We start from the raw sequence: 11,120 nt of genomic DNA, 5'->3' as shown, positions 1-11,120 counted from the left end.
TCTGGCTGAGCAACCACAGTCAGCTAGGAAGTGGTGGAAGCCATGCAGCAGCAGGGAGAAGGATGGGAGCTAGGAAAGTGTATATCACTGGTTACCAGGTGCTCTGTCCCCTCTTAGGAGCTCCATGAAGCTGCTTTTCCATACTCCCTGTCCACCAACCTCCAACAGGAGTCCAAGATGGTGAATTTGTGCTGATAGGGGACCTCTGCATGTATCTCTCCTTGCTCTCTGTTTTCTGTCAGTTTCTTATTCTGTTTGGTGCTTGGCTGAGTTCTTTATCTCTTCTCTTGACACTTAGGGTTCTAGAATTGACGTTTGTCTCTGTTTTACTTAGTTTTTAAGGTCTTTGCTGTGGAGAGATGGCGTGGTGCTTCTGTCTATAATGCTGCATTGGCTGGCAACTGTGTCTCTGTTTACTTTAAACCCTCTTCTCAAACACTTAGCAACAACTAGCCCATGAAAGAGCTCCTCTTTTGTTTTCCCTGGGTGTTTCATGTTGACTCACATTGCTTGAGTTCACTCTGGTTTTGTCCCTCAATTCTGCCTTGCTTGCTGCCATGACCCCAGTGAGGATCCGCTCACCCTGAAGATGAGACCTATCAGCTTCGCAAGGTGAAGGAAACAGACCAAAATTAACCAAAAGTTTTCAAGAAAATGGAAAAAGTCCTTACAGAAGAAAGGCTACTCAATTGTGGGTAATTGATGCCCCCTAGCAGAACCTTGATATAAAGGGGGAAATGTGCTAGGAGATATTCAAAATATAGAGACTTTCAGACTGGGCTTTCAATGAAGGGTTAGTTTGTGGCACTCTTGGAAAAACAGAAAGTGAAGATGAGAGAGAAGTAGTTGTTTTCAGAAAAAAAAATATACCAAGAATGTTCCAAGAAGCATGTAATGAAAATGTCCTTGCGTAGGCTGTTCTCAGGAAACAACTGATAAGAAGAAAGAATTGCTTTCAAGATGACAGTGGTTTTAGTCATGCTGAACTCTGTGTATAAAAGCTCTGCTTTTTCTTGAGAATGGCAGAGCCCTTTGTACTCTTTGCTTAGTGCTGCCCAACTAGAGTTGTATTATTCCTCAATAAAACTCCCTTTCTTTTACTCCTAACAGAGTATGTGATTTTGTTTGTTGACATAAAGCACAAGTTTTAAGAATTACAGATGTTGTCATTCATTACCATCAAGTCGGCTCTGATTCATGGTAACCTTATGCACAAAATGTTGCCTGGTCTTGCACCATCTTCAAGATCCTTGGTATGTTTGAGTCCATTGTTGTGGCCACTGTATCAATCTGTCTCACTGAGGGTTTCCCTCATCTTCACTGGGCCTCTCTACTTTACCAAATATGATGTCTGTCTTAGTAATCTAGGGCTGTTACAGCAGAAATACCACTAGTGGACGACTTTAACAAACAGAAATCTATTTTCTCACAGTTTAGGAGACTAGAGGTCCGAATTCAGGGCACAGGCTCTAGGGGAAGGCTTTTTCTATCAGCTCTGGGGGAAGGTCCTTGTCTCTTCAGTTTGTTTCCTGGTTCCTTGGAGATCTTCACATGGCTTAGAATTGATCTTCCCCCATCTCTGCTTGCTTGCTTGCTTGCTTGCATGTTTAACCTCTTCTATATCTCAAAAGAGATTGACTCAAGACACACCCTGCATTAATCCTTCCTCACGTACATAGCAAAGACATCCCATTTCCAAATGGAATTATAACCATAAGCATAGGGGTTAGGGTTTACAACACGTATTGTCAGGGGACACAATTCAATTCATAACAATATCCTTTCCCAGTGATGGGTCCCACCTGATAACATGTCCATGTAAGCTAGTCAAAATCTCTGACAGTATTCTGTGATCAATAGAGTTTTCATTGACTAATTTTCACAAGTAGATCACCAGGACTTTCTTCCTAGCCTGTCTTAGTCTGGAAGCTCTGCTGAAACCTGTCCATATGGGTGACCCTGCTGGTATTTCAAATACCGGTGGCATAGCTTCTCGCATCACAGCAACCTGCAAGCCACCACAGTACAACAAACTGACAGAGAGCTGATGGAAGACCTACAAATGTTCTTGTTGTTAGGTACCATCGAGTTTGTTCCGACTCGTAGTGACCCTATGCAAACAGAATGAACCACTGCCCAGATCTGCACCATCCTTACAATTGTTGTTATGCTTGAACCCATTGTTGTGGCCACTGTGTCAACCCACCTTGTTGAGGGTTTTCCTCTTTTCTGCTGACCCTGTACTTTGCCAGGCATGATGTCCTTCTCCAGGGGCTGATTCCTCCTGACAAGTCCAGAGTATGTAAGACACAGTCTCACCATCCTTGCTTCTAAGGAGCATTCTGGTTGTAATTCTACCAAGACAGATTTGTTCATTCTTTTGGCAGTCCATGGTATATTCAATATTCTTTGCCAACACCACTATTCAAAGGCATCAATTCTTCTTCAGTCTTCCTTATTCATTGTCCAGCTTTCACATGCATATGATGTGATTGAAAATACCATGGCTTGGGTCAGGCACACCTTAGTCTTCAGGGTGACATCTTCGCTTTTCAACACTTTAAAGAGTTCCTTTGCAGCAGATTTACCCAATGCAATGCATCATTTGATTTCTTGACTGCTGCTTCCATGGCTGTTGATCATGGATCCAAGTAAAATGAAATCCTTGACAACTTCAACCTTTTCCCCGTTTATCATGATGTTGCTCATTGGTCCAGTTGTGAGGATTTTTGTTTTATGTTGAGGTGTAATCCATACTGAAGGCTGTGGTCTTTGATCTTCATTAGTAAGTGCTTCAAGTCCTTTTCATTTTCAGCAAGCAAGGTTGTGTCATCTGCATAATACAGGTTGTTAACAAGTCTTCCTCCAATCCTGATGCCCTGTTTTTCTTCACATAGTCCAGCTTCTCTGATTATTTGCTCACCATACAGGTTGAGTAGGTATGGTGAAAGGATACAACACTGATGCACATGTTTCCTAACTTTAAACCAATCAGTATCCCCTCGTTCTGTCTGAACAACTGCCTCTTGATTTATGTAAAGGTTCCTCCTGAGCACAATTAAGTGTTATGGAGTTCCCATTCTTCCCAATGTTATTCATAATTTGTTATAATCCACACAGTCAAATGCCTTTGCCTAGTCAATAAAACACAGGTAAACATCTTTCTGGTATTCTCTGCTTTCAGCCATGATCCATCTGACATCAGCAATGATATCCCTGGCTTCACATCCTCTTCAGAAACCAGCCTAATTTCTGGAAGTTCTCTATTGATATAGTGCTGCAGCCGTTTTTGAATGATCTTCTCAAAATTTTGCTTGCATGTGTATTAATGATATAGTTCTATAATTTCCGTATTTGGTTGGATCCCCTTTCTTGAGAATAGGAATAAATATGGTCTCTTCCAGTCAGTTGGCCAGGAAGCTGTCTTCCATATGTTTTGGCACAGATGAGTGAGCACCTCCAGTGCTACATCTTTTTGTTGAAACATCTGAATTGATATTCCTGGAGCCTTGTTTTTCACCAGTGCCTTCAGAGCAGTTTGGACTTCTTCCTTTAGTTGCATAGGTTCCTGATCATATGCTACCTCTTGAAATGTTTGAATTTTGACTAATTCTTTTTGGTATAATGACTCTGTGTATTCCTTCCATCTTCTTTTGCTGCTTCCTGCATCGTTTAATAATTTCCCCATAGAACCCTTCACTATCGCAGTACCAGGCTTGAACTTTTTCTTCAATTCTTTCAGTTTGAGAAATGCTGAGCATGTTCTTCCTTTTTGGTTTTCTATCTCCAGCTCTCTGCACATGTCATTGTAATACTTTGCCTTCTCGAGCCGCCCTTTGAAATCTTCTGTACAGTTCTTTTACTTCATTTTTTCTTCCACTTGCTTTAGCTACTTGATGTTCATGAGCAAGTTTCAGAGTCTCCTCTGACATCCATCTTGGTCTTTTCTTTCTTTCCTGTCTTTTCAAAGACCTCTCACTTTTTTCATGTATGACGTCCTTGATGTCATTCCACAACTCGTCTGGCCTTAGGTCACTAGTATTCAAAGTGTCAAATCTATTCTTGAAATGGCCTCCAAATTCAGGTGGGATATACTCAAGGTCATATTTTGGCTCTCGTGTACTCAAAATGAGAAGAAATAGCTGTAAGCATCCATTAATAATCAGAACCTGGAACATAAGAAGTATGAGTCTAGGAATATTGAAAATCATCAAAAATGAAATGGAACACATAAACATCAATATTCTAGGCATTAGTGAGCTGAAATGGACTGATATTGGCCATTTTGAATCAGGCAACCATATAGTCTACTATGCTGGGAATGACAACTTGAAGAGGAATGGTGTTGGAGTCATCGTCAAAAAAGAACATTTCAAGATCTATCCTGAAGTACAGTGCTGTCAGTGATAGGATAAGGTCCATAGGCCTACAAATTTATGCACCAACCACCAAGGCCAAAGACGAAGAAATAGAAGATTTTTATGAGCTGTTAGAGTCTGAAATTGATCAAACATGCAATCAGGATGCATTGATAATTACTGGGGTGCGAAAGTTGGGAACAAAGAAGAAGGATTGGTAATTGGAAAATATGACCTTGGTGATAGAAACAATGCCAGAGATCGAATGATAGAATTTTGCAAGACCAACAACTTCTTCATTGCAAATACCTCCTTTCACCAACTTAAACGATGACTATACATGTGGACCTCACCAGATGGAATGCACAGGAATCAAATTGACTACATCTGTGGAAAGAGATGATGGAAAAGCTCAATATCATCAGTCAGAACAAGGCCAGCAGCTCATATGAAAGTTCAAGCTGAAACTGAATAAAATCAGACCAACAAATAGTTTGGTGTAACTAGATTCAAGGGTATAGATGAAGATGTGATGCAAGATGCTGAGGTCATGATGCTCATGAACATGGGACTTTTTTTTTTTCAGCCATTTTTTTTCTCTGTCACACTAAAGGATTTTAACTTCATGTTGAAGGCAATAAAGAATCCCTTCAGGCCAGCATAGCAGGGGCGGGGACCATGGTTTCAGGGACATCTAAGTCAGTTGGCATAATAAAATCTGTTAAGAGAACATTCCACATCCCACTTTGGAGAGTGGTCTTTGGGGTCTTAAATGCTAGCAAGGAGCCATCTAAGATGCATCAGTTGCTCTCAACCCACCTGGAGCAAAGGAGAATGAAGAACACCAAAGACATAAGGTAATTATGAGCTTAAGAGACAGAAAGGGACACATAAACCAGATACTACATCAGCCTGAATCCAGAAGAACTAGGTGGTGCCCGGCTACAACTGATGACTGCCCTGACAGGGAACACAACAAAGAACCCCTGAGGGAGCAGGAGAGCAGTGGGATGCAGACCTCAAATTCTCATAAAAAGACCACCCTTAATGGTCTGACTGAGACTAGAAGCACCTCAGAGGTCATGGTCCCTAGGCCTTCTGTTAGCCCAAGACAGGAACCATTCCCAAAGCCAACTCTTCAGACAGAAATTGGACTGGACTATGGGATAGAAAACGATACTGGTGAAGAGTGAACTTCTTGGATGAAGTAGACACATGAGACTATGTGGGCAGGTCCTGTCTGGAGAAGAGATGAGAGGGCAGAAGGCTTCAGAAGCTTGCCAAATGGACATGAAAATAGAGAATGGAGGGAAGGAGTATGCTGTCTCAATAGAGGGAAAGCAACTAGGAGTATATAAAAAAAAAAAAAGTATATAGCAATGTGTATATAAGCTTTTGTATGAGAGACTGACTTCATTTGTAAACTTTCACTTAAAGCACAATAAAAATTTAAAAAAAAAAATCCCTTCATAATGTCAGTAGTCCCTGGGTGGTAAAAAAAAAAAAAAAGGTTAAGTACTTGACTATTAACTGAAACGTTAGCAGTTTGAAGCCACTCAGAGGCTCCTCAGAAGAAAGGCCTAGCAATCTGCTTCTGAAAAATTCACCATTAAAAACCCTATGGTGCAAGTTCTACTCTGACACACTGGGGTAGTCGTGAGTTGGAATCGACTAGATGGCAGCTTGTCAAGAAGAATGACACTGGTCTCTGCTGGTCCTCCAGGACTGCAGATGTCCTATTTCATCCATTTCAAGTAGGTGCTTGCTGAGTACCTCCTACTGAGCAGCCCTGGGCTAGTCAGCATTTTGTAAAGCAAGGTATAGATATAGGAAGACCTACCTGGAGACCATTTTAAGAATCCAGAAAAAAAAAAAAAAATGATGACACTTGCACTAGGCCGTGGCAGTGAGGCAGCCCATCCCCATGGGGTGCACAAGGGGAATCTTTCATCTTCATGCCTAACAAAATTCCTATTTTCTACCTGTGGTCTGTCCTAGGCAGTATCTAGTGCTAAGCTCAATGTACACTAGGTGTTTCAATTCTAGGAACAATGGCCACATGGGAAACACAATATTCCCTGGAAAAAAGAATGGGATAAGGCATTCCCTCAGAGTGTAAAGGGTACAGAAGCATAGCTGCATTTAGGGGAGTGAACTCAAGGACTTTTTCTTTGTAGGGCTAAGAGTGACCCTCCCATCTGTAGCAAGTCTCTGCTGGGTTCTTTTGAGTGCTTTCAGGATTCGGACACCACTCCAGAAGACCAACACACTCTTTCCTCCTAATTGTAGATTTTGTGGGAATGCAATTCCATGAGATTAAAGAGAAGCTAATCCAGATCCCTTATCTAGTTGCTTAAGAGGTGTGGCATTGATTACCCTCTGGGAAAAAGGCTTCTTGTGGTATGTCATCACTTAGCGATTTGGAAATGGAATCAAATCCCCACTATTTCTAGTCCTAGAGCAGAATTTCTGCAATGGTGACTTCCTTCTCCATCCCTGTTAAATAATGGGTGGTATGGGTTGCCTTGATGAAGTAGTGGACCCATAGGCCTCAGGGCAAATCTTACTTCCCCAGTCCTAAGGCAGGTGCTGACCCAAGAAGGCAGTCAGCACCCTGAAAGATTCACAGCAGCAGAGAAGGGAGCGCAGCCCTGGCCTCTCTCTTGTGCTGCCAGGAAGTAAACACTCAAGGGTGCAATTTTAGTAAAGGGACAATTGCCTCTAATTAGATGGTTGGGATAAAAATATCTCTATTCTGCAAACGAAGTAGTTGGAGCAACCTGGAGGTGTGTAACTTGAGCATCACAATGTTACAGGTACCACATCTCCCTGTGGTGAGGAGCCCCCACCCCCCTCTACTGAGGGCCTCTCCTGAGCTTCCTAGGGGTAGGTTTCAGAGCTCCAGACTCCAGGCAGGACAATTGAGCTGCAGCCTTGGGGTTCGTCAGCACCCCAGCCTGAAGCACAGTCTAGGAAAACATTTTCTCAGTTTCTCCCAGTCAGCGAAGGTATTCATCAGGTCAAGTGAAGGGGTGCGGGGAGCAGAAGATGTGTTTATTTCACTGCTGGTGTCCTTCTTGGAGGGAATCTGGGGAGTGTTGTTTACTAGTTCTCCCCGACACCATTTCTCTGGATCTGCAGGGCACTTAGCCAAACCCTGCTTTCCCAAGTCTCCCTGAAGCAGACACAGTGACAGAGAGGGCATGTGTGGTGTGGAACTAGAATTATTCTCTGGAGTTTGAGGCTTATAATTCTTAGTTACCCCAGTTTTAGGGAGGCAAATTCTGTGTCAGGTGGGCTTCTATTGTGAGAATATACAGTTCACTGCTGGCTGTTGTGTCGTGCTTTGTTCTAGTGTGGCTGAGTAAAGAGCCCCTGGCTGAGGATGATGAAATCAGGACACTTTAACCCCTGCTCTAGCAAAAGTGGGTGAATTTTTCACCACAGCATGTATGATATGTCTGCTCCAAGACACACACACACACACATCCATGCATGCACTCACACAACACCTTACTCCTTTGGGTGAAAGGTAGATGGTGAGGCCATGGCAAGATGGCGGAGTAGTCAGATGTTTCCGGTGAACCCTCTTACAACAAAGACACAAAAAAACAAGTGAAACGATTATATTTATGACAAGCTAGGAGTCCTGAACATCAAAGGCAAAGTTAGAAAATGGGATGAGCAGCAGGGGGAGGGAGAAACAGTTCAGAAGCAGAGAGCAGTTGCTGGACCTGAATCGCTGGGAAACCTCAGGCACTACTCCCAGGAGCAACTGCGGTGGGCTGGTGGTAGTGTTCGGCTGAAATTTCCTCAGGGAGAAACAGCTAGCCACACAGCCTGCTTACACCTCTGAAACCAAAGAAGAACTGCGCTCTTGGCAAAAGCTAAGTACTTGCATATATTTTACCACACCCCCAGCCCCCAAGCCAGCTTCAGTGACTGTCAATTTCCCTGGGTCTGAGATAGGCTCTGCTGACAGCTCTGAGCCATTCTTCCAGCCTTGGAGAAGGAATAAATTCACAACTGGGGACAAAGACAATCTGCCAGCTCCACTGACCTGGGGAGGTCAGGACAGAAGCGGCTCTTGTCCAGGCATAAATGGTGCATGGGCTTTGAATACCTTTCACCCCTGCATGGACTTGTGTGGGCCTATTTCAGGAGAATAGGCCTGTGTTGGCAGACTGCAACTGTTTCAGCTGTGTGGTGGAGAGGTGGGTGTTTAATGCTTGACACCTCTTTGCCTATTAAACAGGGTCCTCACCTACCCACATCAGGGGCTTAAGGACTGGTGGCTCCACTCAGGTCACCCAGCCACCCATGACAGGGGTCAAAGAATAACTGATACCTCCCAGCCCTTACAACCAAAAGTATTGGGTGCCCATGGTCCAACTGCAGAACCCACCGACCTGTGCACTCTAGGGAACAGGGACGTGCTTTCCTCACAGACACTTGGGGGACAGTTGTCAGCCCCCTGCCTTGTTCAGAGAGTAACCCCATGCTGCAACCAGATACAGGTACCTATGCCAATCACCCCGCCCCTCTAAGACTGTAGCACAGAACCTATACCACACACTTGATAACCAACTACCTGGACACCTGAGCTGAATCCATACAAGAAAAGTGACTGGACTCCTAGGCTGGTACCCCTGAAAACAGCTCTAGCTACCTGATGACAGGATGTTAGAGCTTCAAAGGTGAAAATAATCAAGTTAGTTCACTCATGCAACCTATTCGTGCATATCAAAACAAAACAAAGCAAGAAGCTAGGATACATTAAGCAAACATAAAATAAACTAATACAATAACCTATAGATGGCTTGGAGACAACAATCAATATCAAATCACCTAAAGAAGCAGACCATGATCACCTCAACGAGCACTCAAAACAAAGAATCAAGGGGTTTTCTGGATGAAGGTGCCTTCCTGGAATTACCAGATGCAGGATACTAAAGATTAATATACAGAACTCTTCAAGACATCAGGAAGGAGATCAGGAAGGAGATCAGGCAATACGCAGAACAAGCCAAGGAACACACAGATAAAGCAGTTGAAGAAATTAAAAAGGTCATTCAAGAACATAATGAAAAATTTAATAAGCTGCAAGACTCCAGAGAGAGACAGCAATCAGAAATTCAGAAGATGAACAATAAAATTACAGAATAAGACAATCAATAGAAAGTCAGAGGAGCAGAATTGAGCAAGTATAAGGCAGAAATGGTGAGCTTGAAGATAAAGCACTTGGCACCAATGTATTTGAAGAAAAATCAGATGAAAGAATTAAAAAAAATGAAGAAATCCTAAGAATCATGTGGGACTCTATCAAGAGAAATAACCTATGAGTGATTGGAGTACCAGAACAGGGAGGAAGAACAGAAAATAAAGAGAGAATTGTTGAAGATTTGTTGGCAGAAAACTTCTCTGATATTGTGAAAGATGGTAGGAATCTATCCAAGATGCTTATTGAATTCCACATAAGGTAGATTTCAAAAGAAAGTCACCAAGACATATTATAATCAAACTTGTCAAACCAAAGATAAAGGGAGAATTTTAAGAGCAGCTAGGGATAAATGAAAAGTCACCTACAAAGGAGAGTCAATAAGAATAAGCTAGGTCTGATTGGCAGAAACCATGCAGGCAAGAAGGCAATGGGATGACTTATATAAAGCATTGAAGGAAAAAAATTGCCAGCCAAGAATCATATATCCAGCAAAACTGGCTCTCAAATATGAATGTAAAATTAGGACATTTCCAGAAAAACAGAAGTTTAGGGAATTCATAAAAACCAAACCAAAACTACAAGAAATACTAAGGGGAGTTCTTTGGTTGGAAAAACAATAATATCAAGTATCAACCCAAGGCTGGAACACAGGACAGAGCAATCAGATGTCAATCCAGACAGGGAAATCACTAAAATAAATCAAGATAAAAAAATGCTAAAACCAGGGAAACAGTGATGTCATTATGTAAAAGAAGATAGCATTAAAACAATAAAGAGGGACTAAGAAATGTAGTCATAGATCTTTCATACACAAAAGGTGATATAAAGAAATAAAAGTTAGGTTTAAACTTAGAAAAATAGTGGTAAATATTAAGGTAACCACAAAGGAGATGAGCAAACTTACTCATAAAAATAAAATACAAGGAAAAAAATACAGACTCAGCAGAAAAAAAATCAACAACAATGAATAAGAGGCAAAGACAATATATAAGCTACTCAGCACAAAAAATGAAGTGGGAAAAAGAAACTGTCAACAACACACAGAAAAAGACATCAAAATGAGAGCACTAAACTCATACCTATCCATAATTATGCTGGATGTAAACGGGCTAAATGTACCAATAAAGAGACAGAGAGTGACAAAATAGATTAAAAAACATGACCCATCTATATGCTGCCCACAGAGACACACCTTAGACATAGAGACACAAACAAACTAAAACTCAAAGTATGGAAAAAAATATACCAATCAAAAAACAATCAAGAAAGAGCAGGAGTGGCAACATTAATTTCTGACAAAATAGACTTTAAAGTTAAATCCACCACAAAGGATGAAGAAGGACACCGTATAATGATTAAAGGGAAAATAAACCAGTATGATATAAAAAAAAAAAAATGATATAGCCATATTAAATATTTATGCACCCAATGACAGGGCTGCAAGATACATAAAACAAACTCTATCAGCATTGAAAAGTGAGATAGCTCCACAATTATAGTAGGAGACTTTAACACACCACTTTTGGTGAAGGACAGGACAT

The sequence above is a fragment of the Loxodonta africana genome, chromosome 15 (assembly GCF_030014295.1).
Source record: "Loxodonta africana isolate mLoxAfr1 chromosome 15, mLoxAfr1.hap2, whole genome shotgun sequence".
NCBI lineage: Eukaryota > Metazoa > Chordata > Mammalia > Proboscidea > Elephantidae > Loxodonta > Loxodonta africana.
This window is presented reverse-complemented; position numbering follows the sequence as displayed.